This window comes from Periplaneta americana, chromosome 9, assembly GCF_040183065.1.
Source record: "Periplaneta americana isolate PAMFEO1 chromosome 9, P.americana_PAMFEO1_priV1, whole genome shotgun sequence".
NCBI lineage: Eukaryota > Metazoa > Arthropoda > Insecta > Blattodea > Blattidae > Periplaneta > Periplaneta americana.
Genome location: NC_091125.1, coordinates 1695254 through 1719123, shown reverse-complemented (window position 1 = coordinate 1719123; position 23870 = coordinate 1695254). Strand labels below are relative to the sequence as shown.

At 35.3% G+C, this 23870-nt stretch overlaps 1 long non-coding RNA gene across 1 annotated transcript; it reads right to left on the bottom strand.

Moving 5' to 3' along the window:
• Window positions 1–1591: 1591 nt before the first annotated feature.
• On the bottom strand, window positions 1592–3723 carry LOC138705628 (uncharacterized). The gene is made up of 3 exons (XR_011333698.1): window positions 3256–3723; window positions 2489–2739; window positions 1592–2048 (listed from the first exon to the last, which is right to left on the bottom strand). It is a non-coding gene; the product is annotated as an uncharacterized lncRNA (long non-coding RNA).
• Between the last annotated feature and the right edge of the window lie 20147 nt (window positions 3724–23870).

The window sequence follows — 23870 nt, the reverse complement described above, 5'->3', positions numbered from 1 at the left end:
ACATTTTTTTCTTTGAACAGATCACTTCAAAGTTAGTATTTTTTTCTCACTTTTAAGAACAATATTTTGATTTCGAATTTTTTTCTATGCTTCCCTTGTACATTGACCTAACAATAAAAAAATTGCAGCGCGATTGTTTGAATATCATAGATGGTACGACGTGATATGTTAAACGGAGCGGAGAATATGTTCTCGGCTACTCATTACCCACAATCTGCTAGCGGCCTGTCAAGCTCCTCCTTGTGCATACCGTCACTAGTGGCGGGAATCCTGCTCTCTTGTCACACGTGGCGGGAATCTTGTGTCAGTAGTAATTGTGAAGTTTTAAACAATGGATGTAGAAAAACTTATTGCTCTTGTGTTCGAAAGACCTACTATATGGAATCAGGCTCATCCTGATCACCAAAATCGGTTCGTAATAAGCAAATTATGGCAGGAAGTTGCGGGAGAGATGAATTTAAGCAGTAAGTAGCTGAACATTTTTCTGTTATTAGATAAGTAGTATTTTTCATTTTTATTTTAGGTACCACTTTTTAAATGCTCTTTATTAATTTTATCGCAGGAGATAACGTATAAAAGAAATGGAAGTATCTGAGGGATTATTTTAGAAATGAGGCCACTAAAATTAAACCAATTCGGTCAGGAGACGCAGGAAACCAGGATGTTTCACCATGTTAGCCATATTACAAGCAACTCCTGTTTTTAAAGGACCAGATAAAAAATCGAAATTCCACAGGAAATCTTAGTGCTAAACAACAAATTGAAACCATAGAAGTAGGAGAAGATGGTAAAGTCGAGGATGCTGAAAGTGTGGAAGTTGAGGAAGATAGAGGGATTGTGGAAGTAGAAGGGGTTGGTAGAGAGAAGGAACTAAGCAGCGTGGAAGGGGAAACAGTTGTTGAACCACGTGTTAAATTGGACAGTAGAGTAAGAAAACGACCAAATGAAAGAATTGGGGAGGCACTATTGAATGTTGAGAAAGAAAAATTACAATTTTTAAAAGAAAAGCGGGAAAAAAAGGATTCTAAGAATGAAGACATGCTATTTTTTGGAAGTTTAATGCCACATATTCAAAAGATTCCTCCTGAAATGAAACTATTATTTAGGAACAAAGTGTCAGAGTTGGTACAGGAATTTGCGTACTGCCATAAGCAGAGGGCAACTGTACTTTGTTCTTCTTACCCGACAGAAATGTCTGCATCAACTTCAGGAGGCTCGTTAAACACTTAAGATCAGATTATATATATATATATATATATATATATATATATATATATATATATATGAGAAAGTAATAGATAGGTAATTCTATACTTCATACATGTAACAATTCAAACAATAATTAATAATTAATGCAATTTATCATAGTTTTAAGGAACATATAGCGAATTTTATATTACAAAAATAATGGTTATAGTGAATAATATTCAGACAAGGTCATTATTAATTAATATTATATTACGATATACATATCATTACTAACAATTACTGTAATAATCAGATTATGAAAAACATGAGATTTACATTACACTTCATAAATTAAAATTAAATTACTGTTAGTGTGGATTGAAGCTATAAACTATATAAATTATATTGATAATGATGCTAGTAATAATTATAATAATTTTACAAATATAAGTTATATAAATATCGTTTATAATCACATCTCCATACTGCTTAAAGGTAATAAATGTAAATATTACCATAACCGATACTAATATTATTATTATTATTATTATTATTATTATTATCATCATAATCATTATGTTAGCCGCAATGTAATATTGTTAGTCATTGCTAAACATTGCATCAATTCTGTATAATTTAATTTTTCAATAAATTTTTTCAGTAGTGTACACCTAACTTATGCTGATTTACAAGTACCCTATTTCATTGTTGCAGATATATATTTTAAAAGTATCTCTTATAAGTTTTGCATTGTCGGCAGTCCGACCAGAGTGTTGTGGCCTTTGCATAGCCATTTCGGCTGGAAAGAAAACAATGTCCTTTAGGTGGCGCTGCACCCCTTCCTTGTCTATGATCATATTCTGTAACACACAGCAAGCTTTGACGATATTGTCAGCTGTTCTTTCGGTAGTTTCTATGGCTTTTGAAAATATTCGCCATTTAGAATACAGAATGCCGAAGGCACACTCCACTGTTTTTCTTGCTCTTGATAGGCGTTTATTGAAACATTCACTGTCTTTTTCAAGATTTTCACCACTGTAGGGCTTTAGCAAATTCTCCAGAAGGGGATAGGCTTCATCGCCAATGAAAACAAATGGTACCAATGTGTTTGTTGATGGCAGATACTCATTCAAGGGAATATTAAGTTGCTTATTTTTTTAGTAACTCATACATATCTGAGGAGCGGAATGTGCCTCCGTCGCTCTGCTTTCCATAGCCACCAACATCAATTATAGTAAACCTATAATTTGCATCTACCACTGCTTGCAGAAAAATAAAATAGAAGTGAAATACATCGTACCCGAATGTGCAGGGCAATTGATACGAATGTGTTTCCCGTCAATCGCTCCCAAGCAATTAGGGAAATTCCATACATTGAAGTACTCTTCCGCAATCTTCCTGAAGGTATCTGATGTTGGAACTGGCATATGCAGCGGTTGTAAAATTTTCCATAAAATCTCCACAGTTTCCTTTACAATTAAGCCAACTGTAGAAGACCCCATGCGAAATTCAAAAGCAAGGTGCTTAAAAGAAGCCCCAGTTGCAAGGTACCTATAAGTATGAATCCAGTGTTAGCCCATGAAAACATAAATAGGCTGCATATTCAAAATATGTAATTTAAATCAGATTTTGGTAGTAGGCTGGAGGAGCTCTTATATCCGATGATATTCCGTGAATTTTCATTGAAATGATGTTTTAGTCTACAAAAATATGACATAAACTTTTCGTATAGATTCGTAACTGGAGCTGAAATTTAATCAATTTTAAAATTACAAATACTAGTGAATTCGGACAAACGAACATCATCAAACATGTGTAACATGTCCATCAATAGGCCTAATTGATATAATGGAAGTCTTCGATCTCATTTCAAGAATTCAATCGCTTTCTGCATATACCTTAATGCCACGATAAATTAAAAAAAAAAAGAAAACAATAACTGATGTCAATAAAATTATTGAGAATGTTCACTAGGCACTATTTTGTAAAATAAATAATAACCAATATCAATCAAATTATTGAGAACTTTCACTAGGTACTATTTTGTAAGAATTGTACAGTATTTACCTCAGTGTGAGTACAAGGCGTTCTTCCTGCAAAATAGGATTCCCGTGGCAATTTTTCCAAGCCTTATGCGTGGAATCTTTAGTTAAATTGAGAAGATAATCGAAAGTTTCGATTTCCATTCTCAGGTAGCTAAAGAATTTTTCTGGGAAGTTCCGCAGATTTTTAAAAAGATGATGATATTCGCCAAACGCACCCCTTTCATTATTTATAGGGTGAACGGAACACTCTCGAGAAGAGGATTCTTGTAAAATTAACCACTTTGATCCTGCACTATCTAACAAATCGAATTCGTCCTCACTACTTGAATCCATTGCGATATCAAGTCTACACAGAGATTCCAAGGAGATGACCTAATCAGCTGTGAGTCAGCTGAGAGATTAAAGCGACCTGCAAACAAGCTCCAATTTGTGCACACCAAGCTCGCTTGTCTTTCATAAACACTGATAACGGAACCTGCTAGCTTTAAAGCTAGGCGCCAACGTGTTCGTATCCTTAGGATATAACTCTGACTTGTCATTGATCTTAGCATGCGATGATAACAGGAGACCATTCAGTGTGTTTGTAGCAAGCTTATTACGTGGATTAATTTCTATGCGGTAGGATTTTCTTCCTCGTGGATGATTGGCACTCACTGTCAGAACTCATGATGAAATCACAACACATTACACTAAACTGCACACAAAAGTTACATTTACTAAGTAGGTCCTATCTTAGTGGAACTCGACTGACTGGAAATCAGACACATGTAAGACTGTTGTCCTTATTTCCAGTATACCGACGGGGGAAGACGCCATGAAAGGAAATAAATAGGCTAATAACGAAACATAAGACTCACATTTTAAAAACTGGCCTTCCCACTCATATCTATCTCCTTGTCTATTTGTTGCGACATTTTGTGCAAAACATTGTAGGCCTAAACACTGTGTCATCAGAAGGCCATTCGTAAATAGCGGTAGCCTATGTCTGGAGATATTTTAGAACTTTAGAGATAGCCCTTATTCTTGAGTAATAAATAGAACCGAGGATCAATGTTATGATGTTTGCAATGTTTTGAACCAAGTGTCGCAACAAGTGGACAGTGGGATAGATATGCGTGGGAAGAGCCAGTTTTTAAAATCTAAGAGGCTTAAGTTTCATTGTTATTTGAAGTCGGAGTACAGTTACTTTTGCGGAGTAGGCGACCCCTAATAAAAACTCTGCTGTGTGCCGGGAAGTTCACAAACAGAGGAACTGTCAGGTTATACTTCGCACGAAAACATGACGACCTTCCCTCATCCCCTTCACCAGTTAACTGCAGGCACGCGCAAGGGATAAACCCTTAGCCGAGTTGCCAATTCTTGAAGTCATTGTGATTTGCGAACGTTTTTCAAACTGTGTTCCGTGAAACCGCGATTTTCAGAAAGACTATATTATCTTTGTAAATATACCTTAATTTATAATTACTAAAACAAAATTGGTATAAAAATGAACAAACTTATTTTAAAAACACTTTATATTTATATTTTCACTAACATGTTTTGCCTAAATAAACAAAAAAATGCAGACTTCTTTAATAAGTGTTAAATTCTCATGTTATTGAAGTTCCAGAATTTTATACTTAATTAAGAATGTTGCGCTGGTAAAATTTTCTGAAATTGTGATCATTGAATAGTTATAGAATTTATAGTACAAAAGAGTAAAGTTAGATTTTATCAGCTTCGCCTTGGGTGATAATTTCCACGAACGCATAAAATCTGTTTACTCTAGTATGCTATACAATATTTTATTCATTACTGGCATGTAAATTTAATTTTAAATTGTAGGGCTTTTCTTTGTAATGTGTTGTTGGCGAAGAAGTTCATTTACATTCATTTTAATTAATGCTAATATGTTGGTTGTCATGTAGAGAGTGATTTAAAAACATTTAATTCACTGCTGTAAGTTAGAAAACTTTTAAGCACTGTTGTGAATAATGTCATATTTAGGTTGCTAAGGACGGTGTTGCTGTTGGCCATATCTCTTTCGCGTACTGTTCACATACTGTTCGGCGAAGTAAATCACGTATAAAATCGTCTATCTTACCGAATTCTGTTTTAATTTGTTTATTTTCTCTTTAGTTGGTGAACCGTAATTCTTAATTTCTATGCCCATATATCCAACTCCGCCGGTTGCGTCCGATGTTAAGTGATTAAGATGTATACTTATTAAACTGCCTGAACTTTCGATTACTTTATGGATAGAATTTCTAACGTTAGACACAATTTTAACACTTTGTTTTCTTAGCTACGCTCCTCTGCAAATAAGATATTCTGTTTTCTTCGACGGTGTTATTTGTTGTTCTTGTCGTGATCTTCAGGTGTATCAGGAGGCCTGGCTGCGGATCATCTGCTCCAACACTCATTAATCATGGCCGGAATAAATTAGACATATTGAGGCGCACAACGGTATAAAACAACACGTCGACAAAGACACTGAGAACGGGTGAAAGCCATCAGGTAGAGGCAATGACTGTTAGATTTGGCAATGCTGGGATCTATTGTATTTCTGCCACGCGGCTAGGGGTTGAGTAGAGGATGGGGGTTTATGAGGGATTACCAATTCCAAGAAGAGAGGCCGTCATGTTTCCGAGCCAAGTATAGGTAATAGGCGCTATTCACATAACAGGAAAATAAAACTGAAAATAGGAACGCTACCCTTGCCATAAATGTGGGTCACATTGTTCAGAATTCAGTCCGTGACACAAAGTTTCAACCGGTATGCTTTCGTATTTTAATGAGGAAGTGAGGAAATTCTGCTGGGTATTAGTATGAGAAAATAAATTTGTTAAAAGAAAGTGTTTACGCATGGTCGCTCGATCGAATCTCAATTCGGCTACATTTTGACATTCGGCTACGACCATTCTGCTACAAGCTACATGACTAAAAATTAAGCTACGTTTGCCCGAATTCGGCCACGGTTGGCAACGCTGTTTCCATTCCTCGAAGCATGCACGGAGGTGCAGGCTTCCTTGCTCTCTTTACCCAATACCCGAGGGATTTCGAACAGCTCTCTCGAGCTGTGAACTGAAGAGCCTTCACTCCTCCCTTACCGTGCAACGGTTCAACACAGGTAGCAGGCAGACCGGGAGAATGATCGTAAACAAAAGCGAAACTACTAAAGCGGCGGCTGGTACTTAGATAATTTTTATACATCTTACTAATTTTTAGGAGCTCATTTTAGATTTTCGCTTGAAAACTTTGATGAACGAAGAATGTAGGTCTACATGAGGCTGGATGAATGAATGGATGGATGAATGAATGGATGGATGGATGGATGGATGGATGATAATAATAATAATAATAATAATAATAATAATAATAATAATAATAATAATAATAATAATGTTTTATCTACTGGATCATTCATGAATGTTGTTCGTTAGTGGCAGAAATAAATCATCATAATAATGTTGCTAATTCATGTTTAAAATATAGACTTTATGTGTATGTTGTAGCAGTGCAAGTTCAAAAACGTAAACTGTTTTGATGTACAAAATTAATTAATCTTATTATGATTTGAAATTTGTTCATAGTTTTTGTTACAGATTCAAAAATATCTTCTCCTCGAGTTCGATCCTTTAGTAAAATGACATCTATAAGATCTTAATGAAGATTGAAATCTGAATCGACATCCCTTATGCATATAGCTAGCTGCGCCGTATCTTTGCGGCCGGTACTTTCATCAAGAGCTAGTGCATAACAAGTAAAAGTTTTCATTCTTGCTATCAGTTATCCATCTAAGTTATCTCCCATTTCTGTCATGCGCTCAGCAACAATATTACGGGACAAACTTAGAGATTTAAAAACATTCTAGACATATCTCTTTTGCCTTTTCACGAGCGGAACCGAATAATTTTTCTGCTCCATAAGCTTCAGCATGCATTGAATTAAAATGCATTTTAATATTATTATGGCTTATGTATCAAAGTTTCTTCCTACATATTAAGCAACGCTCCTTTCCGCCCTTTAAGATAAATAAATGTTTATCTATCCATTCACTATTGAAACATCGTTCCGTATCCATGCCAGCCGCCAGAGTTGCGTACAGAACACTGCTACAGTAAGGGTAGACTGGCCTCACCGCTCCAGCTCAGGTAGTAAGCAGTATAAAAGTAGGATTTTTCAAAGCATCTCCAGTCGGTCTCTTTTGTTGCTAGAAGAACTTTGCCGCACGGTCCACCCCGGTCATTAAGGGACGCGTGCGGAAATTTCTAGGCGCGCAGTTGTCACATTTTACATTGACTTCGCCACGTGGCGTGGGTATGAAACAATCGTATATTTATGTCTAGCGGAATCGAATCGAACAGAATTTCTCTTCACCATGTATTTAAATGGAAGATAGCAGAAAGCGGCGCGTCGAATCGAATCGAAGCGAATCGATCAGAATAGAATTCATGAGCTAGAATATTATTCCACTGCCGGAATAGTGTTTCTTGTTTCGGGTATGATCGTATGTTCTCGTCAAGCCTTCGTGAAGAAACAAATGAACCACATCCATTATTGGCGGCTTAATTTGTTTACTATTGAAAGTTATTGTTGAAATAGTAGGCCTACGTATACAAAAATCACAATGTAATATGAACGAAGAAAAATTAATAAATCTTGTGTAGAATTATTCTCTTGTATGACAAAACACAAAACATAAAAGTACTGTTCGGCTCGATTCCACTAGATGTGAGCGGCAGCAGACTTTTCGTTTCGATTCGGTTCGATTCCGCTAAGTGGGAGCGGGCCTTTATACAACAAATTGTACTTTCATTCATTCAATCACGAATTAATGAATGGTTAGTTTTGAGTTACTGTGTGTATAAAGATTCGTTATAGAACCATTGTACGGTCAACTTCTTCAAACTAATATAGTTTAATACTTATATAAATAATAATAATAATAATAATAATAATAATAATAATAATAATAATAATAATAATAATGATAATAATAATAATAACAATAAAAATTACAGAAGACTTTCAAACAGCGAACAAAAACACTTGTGCATGTTAAGAAAGAATGCAGTTAGCGTTAGCATTCAGGGGAGAATTGGCAACATTTATGTTTACATCAGAAAGCGGAAACAGAGATTACCCCATCCCCCGAGTGGACAGAAAAGGTTGGGGGGACCGTCTTACTTCAAAAGACAACCGCTCAGTGTGCGATAGCCTCTGTCTTTAACTGGGGACGCAAAGAACGAACCTACTATACCTAATCGTTTCACACCTTGAGAGCGCTGTTCGACATCCCTGCAATACCCATTTCAGCGAGTGCTGACGACCACTGCATTAAGTCATTTTGACAAAGATACCTATTGTTATTACTCGACCAAGGCCAGTGGAGTCCTGCAGTCCGGAGCCGTGGCGCTACTGCTCCTGCGTTCGTAATACCGCATCGCGATAGCTCACATTACGCTCGCGGCTTCGTCTTCTCGATCTAGTTATAATTGTTTTATTTGCCATAAATGACCGAGTGTATAAGGACTCGCATTGAGAGGGGTGGAGGTAGGGTCGGGTGAGTTTGGGATGGCCCACAAGGCACACGTTGCGACGCTACGCGTCGTGCTAAAGATGTTGCTTTGCTAATTATCCTATATGGATCTTTTTCCTAGGTACTAATATAATTTTGTTGGTGAAGACATAGGGTCGATTTCTAAAACACGGACGAAATCATGGTTCCAAACCTCGGTTTTTAAACCGCGATCGAGGTCTGAATCCTTATGCTATTTCTAAAACAAAGTCAAGATGCGGCTTGAGAAGAAACCGAGATTCGTGGATTTTATATATGGGAACGGAGCTTAGAATCGATTTTTATTCTTGTAAACAGTCGATATTAGAAATAAATGAACATCGGGATTAATATTTTTATTGAATTGCAGTAATGCCCTGCTAAGGGTAAGTGCCGTATCTACAAAAAGCAAAGTATCGAGAAAAATGAGTTTAAAGTTTTCTGTACAGCCCCTTTCGATTTTTAAGTATGATTACATAATTTATGTGGTTTCCAGCTATATACGACATTACAAAATTACTGAAAGAAACAAAAATTATATTAATTCAGCCATTTAATAGAAACTGCAGATACCGCTCTTTAACACAGCATGACTTAATATATAAATATCTGCCTTAACTACAAAATGCCGTATGTTGCAGCCCTGCTATGGAAAAGTGCGGTATCTGCATAAAATTAAGAAATGAAGGAATAGGCATCCAGAACCATAAGGGCCCAAAGTACGGAATCGAAGTTCTGAGAAAAATTCACATTAATTTATGATATTCAAATTATTATTCAGATTTCTAATATGTTAGGTTTTGATTTGTTCATGGTACAATCTTATACGTCCCACGACATCTATTAAAATATATAAGAACATGCATATATGCTAAAATATACAAATTCACCATAGTGTGCTTCAGGCCCTTATGACTCTAGGCGTCTCTTATGTTGAAGTTCTCAAGTTGACGATTCTCTATTTTAATTAATAATGCTACATGAATAATATGCAATAGCAAATATGCAGAAATCCATTAGTAACAAAAATTGAATACATATGATAAATCCTTTCTAATTATTTCACAACATGACATTATGAGTTGCAAAAAATCACAATTTATGTAATTCATGAACAAAATTATAGTATTAACAATGTAATATTGTTAATAATAATCAATCTTTAAACATAAGTATGCACAAAATATTTACTGTATTAGTAAATCTCGTCAGAATTTAAGTCTGTTTTCTGGAATGCCTTCTTTCAAGGTGTTCTCAATTCTATTTCTTCTCAAGATCAAATCCACAGGGCTTATTCAGATGTTCCGGGAATTGCGTTCTGTGTTTTGTAACTTTCAGTTTCATTATACAGTATTATGTTGTTTTGTACTCCAATACATAGTTACCTCTCACTTATTTCACTTGAACGATATCCTTGAGGTAAGGTAGTTTGCAGTTTTTTTTTTTTTTCTGATGGGCAGTGTAATCTTTCCTTTGTGGAAGTTTGTGTGATCTATCTTTATTAGTTCCATTTTTCCATTATTTTCATCTTGACAAGCATCTACAAAATCGTCAAAGTCGTATGTTCTTTTCTGCTTTTTGAGAGACATTTTGACCTTGGCGTTGAATACTGTAAGCAGAATAAATGTGTGTCCTGGTTCAAAATGGAAAAGGGTTGATTTCTTGGGCAGCTATTTCCTTGGAATTCACCATGAAGACCAAGAAAGAATACAGACACCAATTCTTGTTCTGGCTTGAATAATTATCTACCCAAATTACCATATTTTGACATTTCTGTGTCTTTCAGGAACATGTAAAACGTACCTATAATACTTTCCTTATTTCTTCCTGTAATATAACTTCATTCCATACAAATGGAAAAAGTTTTCAATTTAGATTTCTTTCCCACTGAAGCGAATGTTTCATGATAAGCTAGAATTCATAAGTTAACTTGCAACACTTGAATTAACATTTTAATTTTCTATCATGTTGGATAAAGAACATTTTTCCAAAGCTAATTTCACTAATTGTTTAGATCTAGAAGAAGTAGACATAATATTATAATTGTTTTTAACACAGATTGTTGTTTAATATAACACTGACAGGTGCAAAGCAGAAAGCGGCATGTGGATAAAAAGAGTGTGACAATGCTAAGAAAGACCGCGCGCGGTATATGCTTGGTACTAAGCAACAATGCAGTATCTGCAACTCACATACCGCGTAGCATGAGACACATACTGCAGTCTTGCTTAGTTTACTAGCGATTTTGTGCAGATACGGCAAAATGAAAAGCTTATATTTCATTTGTCATTAGAGATACCGCATTTTTACTTAGTCCAATGAATTTCTGACAGCACAAAACCCTATAAAGTGCGAAAACCCCATTTTTCAATTTTCCTGCAGATACGGCACTTTTGCTTAGCAGGGCAGAGTAAGTTGCAATACATTCTTTTGTTCTCAGCTAAGGTGTTGTTATATTTTTACTAATTTACAGAATATAGCCTATGTGAGTTTAAAATACTAGGTTTATTTAGTATTTAATAGGGAACGGATTTTTAGGTACCAGAATGATATTGCCCAAATAATTAGAACAAATCGAGTTGTAGTTTATCATTTGTTCATAACTACTACCAACATTAACTACCTGAAAACGCGGTTCTAAGGAATTAATAACCTAATATTAATTGGATTAAAATTTCAATTGAAACTAATATGTAGTATGGTTCTATTTTCGCATATACTAGACTAGTACTGCGTGGAAAGCCCCAGTAGCATAAAACGTAAAATAAGAAGACAAAATAACGTTTATTTCATATTCTTGTAGGCCCACATCAATTTCGAGTATTAAATAAAATGTCCACAACCACTGTAAAGACTAAGAATTAAGTTATATCGTCTTATAGGCATAAAGGTATACTTGAGGGGTTTCCCGGAAAAAGGGCGTATACGTCAATATGGCGAATTGAGATACATGCAATCTAAGATTTTAAAACGCACCTGAATAAAATGTTATACACGCATGCAGCCCTGTCCTGTAGGTATGTACAGTACCATCAAAACAAAATTTCGCTACTATAATATAATTCACTACATTTTAAACCGTTTTCCCGAAGAAGGGCGTATAGGTCTATCTGCCTTTCTTCCGGCAAAGCCCTCAATTAGTATAAAATATATCTTACTTCCTTGAAATCAAAGGTGTAAAAAAAATTATCTTGCATTTCGTTGCAGATTATTATTTAGTATTCTTGCTAAATTTTGCGTTGATTCCTTCGAAAATAGAAATATTCGCCTGAAATTATCGTCGTTATAAAGTTACAAAGGATTATTCCAGTCTCTCATCACTCTAATTCGGGAAACTAATACCGTAGATACAAATTTTCCTTTGATAATTATCCAGCTGATCTACTATCTCAGTCTTGTATAGCCTACATGAAGCCGTGGTTTTAAACCTACCCCAGCCATGGTCTCTGCTTCAGACCATGGTTTCGAGCTATGGCTCAGATAAATGAAAAAGTCCTCGTTTCAAAAATCTAAACGGGGTTTAAAGCCATGGCCGTGGTCTAGACTTCGTTTTAGAAATCTACCCATAGTGTCTCTAGAAAGGTATGTTACAATTTTCAAATTATTTTCAATGATTTAAGTACGTTTTTCCTCCAGAGTGTGGTGAACAAGTTTCATGAAGTAATAATAATAATAATAATAATAATAATAATAATAATAATAATAATAATAATAATAAATTACAAATGACTTTAGAGACCCCGAAGATTCATTGCTGTCCTCACATAAACCCGAATCGGTCCCTGTTCTGAGCAAAATTAATCCAGTCTCTTATCATCATATCTCATCCATTTTACTATTATCCTCTCATCTACATCTCGGCCTCCCCTCAGGTCTTCAAACTAACACTCTATATGAATTTCTGGATTCACCCATAGGCCTACGTGTTACATGCTCAACGCATATGAAATGTTTGAATTTAATGTTTCAGTTATGTTAGGCGAAGAATGCAAGGCGTGCACTTCTGCGTTACGTAACTTTCTCCATTTTCCTGTAACGTCATCCCTCTTAGCCTCAAATATTTTCCTAAGCACCTTATTCTCGCAGACCACACCACCTCATTCTAGTGCCGAGGTCGTGGAAAGCATGGTGCTCTACCTCCATGCCCCCCAAATGCCTTCATGGCATGTTACGGGGATACCTTTACCTTTTACCTTTTACCTTATTCTCAAACATCCTTAATCTCTGTTCCTCTCTCGAAGTGAGAGTTCAGTTTTCACACCATACTGAAAAACCGATAATATAGCTGTTTTATAAATTCTACTTTTCAGTTTTTTTTTTAAGTAGACTTAATGACAAGATTCTCAACCGAATAATAGCAGACATTTCCCGATTTATTCTGCGTTTAACTTCCTCCCCGATTATCATTTATATTTGTTACTGTTGCTCCAAGATATTTGAATTTTTCCAGCTCTTCAAAGGATAAATGTCCAATTCTATTTTTATATTCCCATTTCGTGCTAATTTATGTTCTGGTCACGATACATATTCATTTACTTTATTTTCTCGGGATTTACTTCCAGACCTATCCCATTACTCGCTTCAAGTGAAATTCCCGTGTTTTCCCTAATAGTTCGTGGATTTTATCCTAACATATTCATGCCATTCGCATAAACAAGCAGCTGATGTAACCCGTTCAATTCCGAACCCTCTGTGTTTTCCTGTACTTTCCCAATGACATATTCTAGAGCTAAGTTAAAAATCAAAGGCGGTAGTGCATCTCTTTGCTATAACCCGCAGTGAATTGAAAAAGCCTCAGACAGAAATTGGCCTATACGGACCCTGCCATACGTTTTACTGAGACACATTTTAATTAATCGAACTAGTTTCTTGGGAATACCAAACTCAATAAGAATGTTACACAAAACTTTTCTCTTAAACGAATCATATGCATTTTTGAAATCTATGCTTTTGAAATTTTTTTGCTCTAGAATATGTCATTAGGAAAGTCCACGATAACAGAGAGGGTTTGGAATTGAACGGGTTACATCAGCTGCTTGTCTATGCAGATGACGTGAATATGTTAGGAGAAAATCCACAAACGATTAGGGAAAACACGGGAATTTTACTGGAAGCAAGTAAAGAGATAGGTTTGGAAGTAAATCCCGAAAAGACAAAGTATATGATTATGTCTCGTGACCAGAATATTGTACGAAATGGAAATATAAAAACTGTAAATTTATCTTTTGACGAGGTGGAGAAGTTCAAATATCTTGGAGCAACAATAACAAATATAAATGATACTCGGGAGGAAATTAAACACAGAATAAATATGGGAAATGCCTATTATTATTCGGTTGAGAAGCTTTCATCATCCAATCTGCTGTGAAAAAATGTGAAAGTTAGAATTTATAAAACAGTTATATTACCGGTTGCTCTGTATGGTTGTGAAACTTGGACTCTCACTTTGAGAGAGGAACAGAGATTGAGGGTGTTTGAGAATAAGGTTCTTAGAAAAATATTTGGGGCTAAGAGGGATGAAGTTACACTAGAATGGAGAAAGTTACACAACACAGAACTGCACTCGTATTCTTCACCTGACATAATTAGGAACATTAAATGAGATGGGTAGGGGATGTAGCACGTATGGGCGGATTCAGAAATGCATATAGAGTGTTAGTTGGGAGGCCGGAGGGAAAAAGACCTTTAGGGAGGCCGAGACGTAGATGGGAAGATAATACTAAAATGGATTTGAGGGAGGTGGAATATGATGATAGAGAATGGATTAATCATGCTCAGGATAGGGACCAATGGCGGGCTTATGTGAGGGCGGCAATGAACCTCCGGGTTCCTTAAAAGCCAGTAAGTAAGTAAGTATAAATAACTGATGTACTGTACCCTTATACTCCCATTTTTCTCCAATATCTGTCGAATATAAAAAAAAAACCTGATCAGTAGTCGATTTTTTCGCCTAAAACCTCACTGATGATCTCCGATAATTTTATCTGTATGGGTATATGGAGTTAATTTCCTCAAAAGAATATTGGACAAAATTTTGTACGTCAACAAAAGTGATATTCCTCGAAAGTTACTACAGTTAGATACTGTACAGCAGTGGTCGTCAGTACTCGCTGAAATGGGTAAAGGGATTTGGTGCAACCTCAAATGCCCCGTTGCGCAGCAGGCAGAGAAGGAGAGAGCATACCCACCAGCAGCTACGGATGCACCATAGTGCAGTCTCTTATCCGCGGGTAAGAGACGCTAGCCCGAGGGTGCTCTGTGCTGATGACCGCTGCTGTTCAGTTATGGACTCCTACTTGTTTTGGTACAATTTCCTTTTCCCAAATAGCAAGTACAAGCTTATTTCACCGGATAATGTGTTAACACTCTCTTGCATTAATTTTACGCACTAGAATGTGATCGATACCTGGAGACATACTTTTTCAGATTTTCTATCGCAATTTCGACTTCAGAAAGTGTGGGTTCGGGTATAAATGACTCAGCAGTTTGTACTTGAATATCGTCCCAATCATTGCTATTTGGCATATGTAAATTTAGTAGTTGTCTAAAATAGTTTTTTTTTTTTATATTTGTTCAGGATGAAATGAGAGTTTGTAAGGAAGTCACAATTCTCATTCTTGATCGCGTTTACCCTTGCTGATATCCTTTCTTAAATACCTTTACACTCTTATACAGGGTGAACAATAAGCATGGAATATTGTTAATAACTTCTTAAATTTTAATTTCGCGAAAAAAGTTTTATACAAAAACTATTGGAGATAAACTATACAAAATTATGCCAATGTTCGAAAAGAATTTGTTATTCAGGGCCGGTTTCACCAAGCTTCAGGGGAGAGGATGGTATTTTTTAGTGAAAAATGAGCAAATTAAAAAAACAATCTTTAAAATACTCTGTGATGTGTGGAATGCATAGCATAACATTTTGTGGGTATTTGTGTCCTTATCAGATGTTGAGACGCCACTGTTAAACTTTCTGCGTTATGGATTTTTAAATCACTCGCCCCATTTTATTGTTGTTTCTGGTTTAATTGAATTAAAAAAAAATCTTTAAAATACTCCTTGATATATGTGGAATGCATTGTAGAACATTTCGTGGGTATTTGTGCCCTTATCGGATGTTGAGACGTAATTTTTAAACTTCCTGCGCTATGGATTTTTAAATCACTTGCCCCTTTTATCGGTTTACGTTAACTTCAATTTTTTGCTGCATTGCCAGACAAAAATGGATATAATTTCTGAACTATTAAAGATACATGCATGCGATTTAGAACACACATTCTTTAGACTATTAGGAAACTTTTCTCTGTAACGGAATGTTGTTAATTGATTTCATTTTAAAACTACGTCCGTTTGTTTGCAAGAAAGGAATTCAGAAAAGTGTTTTAAATTTTAATTGTTTATTTTACAAACGTAGGGAGTAATATCAAAATTCTGTCACAGACAGTTTGTAGAGCATGCTATTTCAAGTACATTTAAAAAAAACTGGATGAATCTACCTTTAAAAATGGTTTAGATATATCGGTTAAACCGGAAGTACAAAAAACTCGGTAATACCATTATTGAGTTCTTATTATATGGTTATCCTCGCATACCTAATTTCATGCCACTGAACCGTATGCTTCAAAAGTTATTTAGGTGGTGCGGGACTTTTAACTAACTCTGTATATTTAATTTGAACTATAGCGGAAAATTTTATGAAAATTATACATTCTGTGAGATTGTGTGATGTCTCAATCGAAAGCTAATAATATTAATATTGCGGGAAAATCTAAATGGTTTGTAGCGAAGTTCATAAAAAGCTTTGAAATTTAAAAAAGAAATACACGACCGTCGCAGTAAAGTGTATACCGTAAGAGGAAATCTTACAGTTCGTTTTGTAGTGTTGTGCAGAGGGCCGTGATTCATGTAATGTACTTTATCTTCATTTAAGTTTTTAATACAGCTTTTTGAGGTGTCAGTAATGTGGGGCTTTGTGCATAGGAAAGGCTACGTTTCAAATAATGAAATTTCAAACAACAAAACATCGTGTTTCCTTAAAACGTTCATAAATGTAGTTATCGAAGCCTTCTGTACATGCGAGATGTTGACGTCACAATATCATGCTTTTCGAGACATCGATAATAATTGTTTACCGATCATCTTTCAACTGTCATGTATTTTTTTCGTGCTTCAATATTGTACGTATGATTTTTATCTGGTATTACTAAAAAAGTAATAGTGTTGTTAAGTTGTGAATTTAGTTCTTCTTCATGAGTTCATTAATATGAGTGTAGCTGGTCGACCAAGAAAATGTGGTAGGACGTTTAGAAATGTAACTGCATTAAGAACTCATAAACGAATAGCCTATGTGGAAAATGATGTTTGTAACAACGTTTCAAGACGTGAAATTTTGCATGAAGACAGTATTACATATTACGATGTGAAATAATTTTAAAAATTTGTACGTCCATCGCATCTTGCAGTTCATTTCGTAGTGTTGTGGAGAGAGCAGTGCTTCACGTACCGGTAATGTACTTCATCTCCATTTGAGTTATTAATACAGCTGTGTTAGGTTTTTTGAAGGTCATGAATAGTATGATTAATGTGGGACTTTGTGTATAGGAATTTTATTGTGATTTTCAATTTTTATCAAGCAGCAGTTGCTGCTACAAGCCACTAGTATTAATTTATAACCATTCATTAATAACACTGGTCAACAAAATTAAACATTTTTTTGTTAAAAGATAAAGAATGGGTGATTATTGTATCATTTTTCGTGCTGATTTCAAATCTGTTTTCAGGGCTTTTGAATAATTATATGAAATGAAGAGTCATTCTGCAAGAGTGATGGATGTCATTTGGAATACATTTTTCAGGAGAAAGAATTGAAAGTTTGAAATGCTTAGCGCTCAAAGCTTAACTGTGATTTTCCGATCTTACTGGACAATGACTATCAGTGTTAATGCCATATAACTCTCTATGTACATTCTATATGTCTTAAGCTATGCATTGACAGTTTTGGTTCATTTTCGACAAGAAAGTGACATCCATCATTCTTGCAGTGGACTCTTCAATTGTATAATTTACATTAAAATAAGTCATATGATTGAATACCATTCGTTTTGAATTCATACTGGACTTATTGGAATTTTCAAAAATGAACTCAAAATCACCAATTATTATTATTATTATTATTATTATTATTATTATTATTATTATTATTATTATTATATAATAGAAATTATTATAAAACAAGATATTAACTATTATTATATTTCCTTATTATTAATATTATTGATAGATAGCTTTATTGATATTGTTCACAAAAGTACAAAACTTAATAATTTAACAACAGATCTATATACAAATGTAGTTCTACATAATAAATATACAATTTCCTAAACTAATTAATCTATCGCAAATCTCAATAATTTATTGGTTCAAACTTGCACTTACGTCTTGTTTTAGTGCATGTTTAAACCAATCGTGATAACCCTTAAGACTTTAAACCTTAATTATTTGCTCCTTTTCAAAAATCTAATTGTAATATTTAGGTCTTATTTTACATAATAATTTATTATTCCAATTAGATCATCAGATGTCGACATACTGTAAGTCATGAACCTGAAATAGCTGAATCGGTACATTCCATATGTAGGTTAATCTTTCTTTCTTACAATATTTTCATGTCAGCAGAAACGTCTGCGTAACTTCTACGAAGACTACCGCATGCCTGCTAAAAACAAGCTTGACAAATTGCTTACATAATCAACCTCAATTTAGTTTCATCATTATGTCGCATGTACTCATTATCGATTCATTTCTATTATGATTTCTATTATGATCTAATAAATTTATATAATTGCATTCTTATTGAAATTAAAATATATTAGTTAACCAATTTATAAAGTCAAATTTTCTTCTGAACTTTAACTAATTAATATAACTATCGGAATACCTTAATAACTACCTTAGTTCTCTATTTTCAATTTTTTTTTAAACCTTGACGTAATTCTATCTTATTTTCAAAACCTGTCTTCTTACCTTATTTAATTAATAATAAGTTTTTCTGATTTTAGGAAAATTTAATCTTTGCTGATGCCTATCTCTTAGTAGGTAGTTTCGTTCAGTATCTATAGTTTTGATTGAATCAACTTTATTTCTGTTAGAGTTTCTATTTGTCATTTTACCTCTTATTAACTGTTCGTCACCTGCTTCTACTTCATCGGTCGGTATCGCACAGCTCCTCCAAATTGTAGCACTTCCTCTCGCGCACCCCGGACTACCAACGGCATGTGGCATTCTTATTACTTGGTCTTCACTTGCGCTGACTTTGCCGGTTGATCCACAATCGCTTCTCCTTGATGTATTTTCACTTGCGCGCCTCGGACTACCCTCACTGGTCGTTCTCTCAGTCTGTGCCCCAGCTCCCCAAACAGCATCTTCACTGGTTCCAGCTTCTTCTTCCATACAAGGTTTTCCTTCTTCACTCTTCTTTCTTCTAAAGGGATCTGTGAAAACAGTGCTGTCTAGTTTATTTAGGTATGCCCTAATATCATTCACTGCCGTAAGCTCATCAATTCTTCTATTTGTTATTTCTGATGCCTTCTGCCCGCTTGATGAGTTACTTTTCTTATCAGTCCTCTCTACGCTTCTAGACTTCCTGTTTCGTGATGCACTTCTGTTTACGTGTGGTGTCGATGATGCTCTATTTCCACAAGTCTCTATTTCGTTATTTCTGTTGTTGCAGCAACTTAATAAATCCTAAGTGAATTGATTATTTAAGGCCTCTACGTTAACTATGTTTCCGTTTATCTTCATTTTATCTTTTACTAAAGTTGCCCTCAATCCTTTACCTCGAGCTTCTTTTAATATTGGAATTAGTTTCTTTCTTTTCTCTCTAATTTCTTTTGCAAAGTCATTTTCTATGAATATATTTGTGCCTTTGAGTTGACGCGTATTGGCAATGATGTGCTCTTTGATAAAGTAACTGTTCAATTTCACAATAATTGGTCTTTTTTTCCGTTACCGACTCTATACGCGTTATTAATCGCACTTATGTCCAAGTTTAGACTGAAATACTTAGTTAATAATTCTAACACTACGAAACCAGTATCAATTCCTTTTTCATGATTGCGCTCTTCAACACCATAAATTACAATGTTATTAATTCTACTGTCATTTTCCCATTTTTTAACTATCGATTTTAACACCACCTGCTCTTGGATAACCTCCTTTAACTTCTTTTCCACTTCAGTGTATCTGTTTACTAATGTATCTATATCACTTGCTACTTTGTTTAATAAAAAACTTGCCTTTAGTCTGTCTTCTCTCGTTTCTTTCATATAGTTTATCCATTCTCTTTGAAACACTTCATCACTGTAGACTCTTCCTTCTGTATCTCCAGGACCAGGGTTTAACTCCACATTTCCAATAATCAGTAGAACTGATAAAACAGCTGCGGCCACAAATATGTTGATGCTATCAAACACTATTGCATTTTCACCTTTTGAACATCTGCAACACTGCCCTGCATTGAAGCACCCGATTCGCGCCCTGTAAGAATTTAGGTCGTCGCCCATACCTTCTTCACACGCTAACCTACTTGTATATGCTGCTTACTACACAACCGTTCTCTACGACTGCACTTTGTGAACTGATGCCCTTATTATTAATATTATTAGAGATATAAAAATGAATATAATATTTATCAGTTTCATATCTAGATTCTATGCGTATTTATTCTGAAAACAAATTACCGAAATAGGCTAAATGCATACGCAGAAATGACGCTACAGGTTTCCGCCCTAAAACCAAATGATTATACAACATTTCGTAGCCATGTATAAATGGAACATATTTATCACACCGAACAGAACAACTACGTACTAGATTTTATATCATTATGCGTGTTAACTATTAGATACTATTAAAATATATAAACATTTGCACTGTAAGGATTATTTTGTTTTCTTTATTATTTTAAAGATTTTATATAAGTTCATAGTAGGCTTACTGAGGCGTGTCTCAAAGCTCAAGTCTATACTACATGTTAGTGACTAGCAACTAGCTGACTTGTGAACTATACACAGGGTTGCCAGATTTTACATCTACCAAGGAGGGACATCTTTTTCATCATATAGGCTATAGTACTTATAAATAATTGATTAAATGGCGATCTTACTCGTGTTAATCGTGTAAGCATGTGCGGCTTACAGCTGTTTCGGTACTTCTTCACACCATCCTCAGAGCCTACTAGATCTCGGCGTCATCTCGAACTTCGCTGCCTGTTGTGTGGGTGCGTTTGATTGTTGAAAAGTGTTGAAATGTGGTGTCAAATAGTGTGTGTGTTCTGAAATTGATCTGTGTGTTGAGAATTTGATCAGTGTGTGTTTTAGTGTGTCTGTATATTTCATATTGTTCTAGTGTATTGAGTTTTTTGTGTGTGTGTGTGTGTGTGTGTGCGTGTGCGTGTGCGTGTGCGTGTGCGTGTGCGTGTGCGTGTGCGTGTGCGTGTGCGTGTGCGTGTGTGTGTGTGTGTCCTAATGCAGTTTAATACGAGTTATCAGCTGTTATTTTTTGAAAATTCAAATTCTGTGTTTATAAACAGTTTTCCAGTAAACAGTTCATGAAACTTGGCTCTTAGGTTTATGAACTGAATAGCAATTTCCTCAGACACTATAAAATTACGTTTAGCTATCAACAATCGAAATATATGTGAATAAAGACCTGAAATATTACAATATTGAAAACATGTAACGCAGATACTAACAATATCAATGTTCCACGTTAACGTGTTATTCTACATTGAACTCACATTTTATTTCCAAAGTATCATCAGTAGACAGTGGATGCGGGATGACATCGTTGAATGTAGGTGCACATTTACTATATGTTCCATTTTTTTTCATTCAGACCATTGGCTCATCAGGTTTTAAACGTAAACAGACGACTTCAACATGCTACTGTATCTCCGTACAGTCAGAAGGAAAAGAAAAATGACGTACTGTAGTACATATCTTGCAAGGTTCAGACCTCGTCATCATTGATGGAATTACCAGCGTTGCAGTAAACGACGATATATTATCATAAGTTGTCAAAGCTGAATCGCCTTCGCCTATCGCTTAAATCAGTCCTGTCAATTGATGCTCATAGGAACAAGCGCGCGCTTTAGAGCTCAGGAGAGCCTGAGCGCTTTACAGCGGAAAGGAAAGAGACAGACGAAAGAAGTAGTATATGCCGCTTGGTCGAGCTATATTCAGGGATGGCCAGCACTGATTCAATAGATAAAGGGAAGAGAACTTATTAAAACTGTATCCATGGTAGTTTTTAGATCTGTCTGAGAAGTTTAAGTGCATTATACGAATCAAAGTTTTAATTTTAATGCTCATTTTTGACAAGTTTGATTTTCTTTATTCAAAAGAAATATTTTCTCAAATTTTTAAATAGAAAAGTGAAATTTTCAGATATAGGCCTATTTATTTAGTAGCCTTACAGAATGTTTTCGTAAATCTAATAAACCGTAAATACGTATTACTGAAGATAGTGTATTGAATATTTTGAAAATATTCATATGGAAATTGTTTGTAAGGAAATTAATTAACAGTGCAACTACTGTTACATCATAAGCAAAAGATACGTGCCCATGTGTTGTAAAAATGTCAGCTCTATAGCTTCAGCATATTTCGAGAAAATAATTTATTGTATTTTACGCCAGTATCATCGAACTCCAGTCGTGGAAGGGGGTAGCAAACGGTGTTTGCGGTTCTGAATCTTGATCCAATGATATAGCCAGGTTAATATTGAAAATGTTAGTAAAAATAAAATGATGTCCCTGTAGTATTTTGCCTGCCTTAACAATGTATGGAGCAACACATTTTCATACCGAACTCCACTAGGCCATAAAAGAGACATACTTAGATTTGTGAAAGGGAGTTTCAATTGAAGAGTGCTCTACTTTTTGGAGAAGTCGGTAGTTAATAAAAATGTCTCCCATGCTTTGTTACAGTGGTCATCAACTCGATGCCCTGTGACGTCATCTCAGCCAGCTCTGAAGCCCTCTGCGCTCGTGTTTCGCTGCCGCGGGCACAGCGGGGGCTTGCGATGGTGGCTGCTTTTTCGTGATAATAAATGTTTCTCATTCTGATCAAATTAAACTTAAAGTAATGTGAATAATGCCTAATACTGGTATTTACATTTATGTTAAGTTAGGGATGAAATGAAAGCTGAATAAAGCTAAATACTGTACTGCATTTTAGATTTCTACTTTTGCTTTTCATTTTCTTAATGCATGACCATTAGTAAGAATATTTCCTGGTCTTCTGTAATGATAATTTTACGACATTTTAGCCTCTTTGTTGCGTACTGATTGCTCAATATTATACACTATGATCTGGCCAGTGCATGAACTGAGAAAATTTTGTAGATTGTAGTCAAATGAATTAGCTAGTTCTGTGATGGGATTTACTTATTTTCATTAAAGAAAACTATGTTCATATATGTATGTGGATCCGAACATGCACAGTCTGTCGAAAGCTGGTGATGAAGCCTGAGAAATCTGACTAATGGAAAAAGTGAATAAAAATCACACAGACTTTTTCCTGCTTTTATACAGTACCTACGTATATCACCTTCAGTTCATTAGCACACTATCAGTCTGTCCTTTCTAGCTGAAACTAAGCAGAAGCACAATCTACATCCACAGTCTATGATAGAGAGAGGGAAAAATAATATAGCAGTACTTTCGGAACAGTTCCGAGAAAATAACCGTTCCAAAAAAAGAACTGTAGGCCTAGGTCAGAACACTCTGTTCCAAAATAACAGTAGGAGTTTCTGACAGACTCTTAAGGGGCCTTTACACCGAGGCAACTAGTTGCCTACAGCATGCGATCGTTGGTTGCCACGCAGCATGCTGTCGGGAGCAATCATTACAGCATGCTGCCGACTCATTTACGCCCATTTCGATTGGTTGCTTTAATTTTTGAGCGAGTTTATGCAGAGATGTCGGTGCAGACAGATGCTGGTGCTGCCTACCTACTTTTGAACAGGAGGAGGAAACTTATTTAGAGAAAGATGTGGCGCAGGCAGATCTTCATAAATAGTGATATACATCGCAATGA